At 37.3% G+C, this 3,703-nt stretch overlaps 1 pseudogene; it reads left to right on the forward strand.

Annotated features, from left to right (window-relative positions):
• Positions 1 to 603: 603 nt before the first annotated feature.
• LOC122092374 lies at positions 604 to 2,277 on the forward strand (annotated as a pseudogene).
• The last annotated feature ends 1,426 nt before the right edge of the window (positions 2,278 to 3,703 follow it).

A 3,703-nucleotide genomic window follows, 5' to 3' on the forward strand; every position in this document is an offset into this window, starting at 1 on the left:
AAAAAAAAAAAAAAAAAAAAAAACAAATATTTGAAGAGTAGGTTGTGGGTTATGATTTGTCCAGGTCTTGACTTACCATAATATGTGAAGAGTTATATTCCCTCTACATATGTTGAGCTGATCTGCTCTATCCTTCCGTTATATTATGTTAGGGTAGAACATGTGACACAATCCACTAGCACTACTACGTCTGATTGTCTGCCTTCTTCAAATTGCCTTTGCATGACAATAAGGCATTTTCGAGGCACCCTAAAAAAAATGATTATTTGGATGACCATGCCATCTATATGGGATAGACTCGTTGCATAAGTTTTGCCCCATATTACCTTCATTCTAAGGAATTTGGCCGACCATTTGGTCCTCATTTTTATTTTTATTTTTTTATTTTATTTTATTTTATTTTATTTTATTTTATTTTTTTATGCTTCTTTTCACGCCATTTTGGCTTATATCTTGCCTACTGCCTTTAAATTATTTTATTCACCAAAAAAAAAAATCTACTGCACGTTCATACGTCCAGAGGAGACATTATAAATTTAAATGAATGGCCATCAGCAGAAAATGAGAATGTTTGTTTACTTGGTTGTTTAGAAGAAAAATCTAATGGCAGCTCCCTTCCAATGGCTCCAGGAATCAATAACCTTGGGAAGTATCCAACCCTACTTTCTCTTTGCAACCATTTTTGTACTAATTCTGCTGAAGCATATCTTAAAGGGGAACCAAGGAAGAAAAAATCTCAATCTCACGCCAGGTCCTTCAAAGTTACCAATAATAGGCAACCTTCACCAGCTAGGTAACATGCCTCACCTCTCTCTATTCCACCTATCTCAGAAGTTTGGCCCCATCATTCACCTACAGCTAGGTGAAATCCCATCTGTGGTTGTATCCTCTGCTAGAACAGCTAAAGAAGTGATGAAGACCCACGACCTTGCTCTTGCAAGTAGGCCACAGATTTTCTCTGCAATACACCTTTTTTACAATTGTACTGACATTGCCTTCTGCCCTTCTGGTGCTTACTGGAGACATCAGGAAGATATGCATACTTGAGCTCCTGAGTGCCAAACGGGTAGAGTCATTTAGCTTCATAAGACAAGAAGAGGTTGCACGCTTGGTTCATCAGATTGCAGAGTCATATCCAGGCACCACTAATCTTAGTAAGATGCATGCAGTCTATTCAAATGAAATTGTTTGCAGAGCTACCTTTGGTAGGGGTTTCAAAGAAGGTGGAGACTATGATCGACATGGGTTCCAAAACATGCTTGATGCGTATATGGAGTTGCTTGGAGGACTTGGCTTGGGAGATTTCTTCCCTTCCATGGAATGGATACACACTATTACAGGTATGAAATCAAGACTAGAGAGAACCTTTCGGCGCCTTGATTGCTTCTTCCATAAGGTAATTGAAGAGCATCTCAATGCCAAGAAAAAGAAAGGGGACCATCAAGACTTTGTGGATGTTTTACTTGAAACAAAGAACAGAGACGTCAGTGACTTTCCTCTTACCATGGACAACATCAAAGCCATCATCTTGGTGACATGAATTTCCTCTTTAATTACTTCTTTTTCTTACAAATTCCTGTTCTTCTCTGGTGTTGTTTATTCATTCTATGAGTCTATCTGAACATCAAATTGCAATTAATTTATATAAATGATTCTTTACATGCAGGACATGTTTGCTGCAGGAACAGACACAAACTTCATAACCCTTGACTGGGGAATGACTGAGCTTGTCATGAACCCAAGAGTGATGAAAAAGCACAAGCTGAAGTAAGAAGCATTGTTGGAGATAGAAGAATAGTATTAGAAGATGATCTACCTCAGATGGAGTACTTGAAAGCTGTAACCAAAGAGATCTTCCGATTGCACCCTCCATCTCCATTACTTGTCCCAAGAGAATCCATGGAGGAAGTAACCATAGATGGGTATGTCATTCCTGTCAAAACTCGGTTCTTTATCAATGCTTGGGCCGTAGCAAGGGACCCTGAGTCTTGGAAGAACCCAGAAATATTCGAACCGGAGAGATTCATGGAAAGCAATATTGATTACAAGGGACAGGATTTTGAACTAATACCATTTGGGGCTGGAAGAGGAAGTAGTCCGGCTATAGCTTTTGCAGTAGCAGCTGTCGAGCTTCCTCTCGCTCAACTTCTCTATAGTTTCGACTGGGAACTTCCACCTGGTATTGAAGCCAAGGATTTAGACATGACTGAAGTCTTCGGTGTCTCAATGCACAGGAAATCCAATCTGATGGTTGTGGCAAAGCCATATATGCCTTGACTATGAATTCTGAGTATGAACTTCACCAATCTAAATCCTACTGAAGCAGTTTCAATCCATAGACTTTCCATTCCATATTACCAAGTAGTTGCTTTCCACCACCTATGTGGCTATGTATTTTTCCTATCTTCTTGAGATGTCCATTATCACAAGCACTCATCTAGGTTCTAATGCTTTTGTGGTTATCTATCCAATTGTTTATATTAATAAATGCACAAAGTTGTTCCGTTTTGCTTGATTTGGGTGCGCAAATCTATATTGTATCAACATATGACATTATATAAGATCTAAAAATCGTTGCAGGCAGAAGGGCTTGTTGTTGAATATATCTTCGGTCTGTGACATATAGTAGAGCTCGCAATTCCCATGCGTTGTATCGAAATCATATAGATTTTGGACCTATGATATATGGTAGTTTTTGGGCTCTTCTGTAACTCGCTTGGTACCGGCAGAGTATAAAACCGCCATGGAAAATCTGTATCAAATATTGAAATGTAACACTGTGAACCAGAAAGAGGTTGTCAGTTGACACAGCCCAAGGAAAAAAATAATTGTGTGTTGGAGTTGGAGTTGTGTGTTGGGGTTGGGGTTGGGGACGACCCAACATAGATTCAAATATGTTAGACCAAACATCAAGAAATACGAATAAAATAAAATACAAATCCAAATAAGATGACAAGGTTCACACACCGATGTGATGTGTTACGTCTTCGGACCAAGAAAGAGAAGATTGACTATGTAGAAGAGAAGTTATAAGGGAGATTGCTTAAGAACACCCAAACAATGGTAAAAAATACTTGTCTAGCAACCCTAACACGAAAAACCCCTAAAATTACAACTTTTACTCAACAAGACGATAGTACATTATATACTTCTCTAAGTTGCAGGTCGATCCTTCACGTCATAAATGATCGGGTTGTGTCATAACCGATCTCATCAGAAAAAAAATTCAATCACCACCAAAAAATATTGAAGTAAACTATTTTTCAAAAATACCAAGAATTCGAGTCAAACATAAGAAAATATAAAGTGTGATAGAGTGGGACCAAAGCAGGCAAGATTATAAATAGCAATTGACAATTTCAATCAATAAATAAGTGATAGCCACGCGTGATTTCAAAACAATTACATCACACCTTTTTTTATTTTATTTTATTTATTTATTTATTTTTCTTCTTTATAAGACATCACACCTTATTTACTTTTGGCAGTGGGGACCTACAAAGCTAGATAGAGAAATAAAATTATTGAAAAATTATTTTTTTTTTTTTTTTTTAAAGAAACATTCGACACACGTAGGGAAGTGGGGAGGGGATTCTATTATAGATTCAATATATATATTTGGTAACTAAGGTGTCCACTTAAATCATAGATGCACAAAATGTATATATAGAGAATCAAACCTAAAATCGTACATTTATCCACA

This window comes from Macadamia integrifolia, chromosome 10 (genome assembly GCF_013358625.1).
Source record: "Macadamia integrifolia cultivar HAES 741 chromosome 10, SCU_Mint_v3, whole genome shotgun sequence".
Classification (NCBI taxonomy): Eukaryota; Viridiplantae; Streptophyta; class Magnoliopsida; order Proteales; family Proteaceae; genus Macadamia; species Macadamia integrifolia.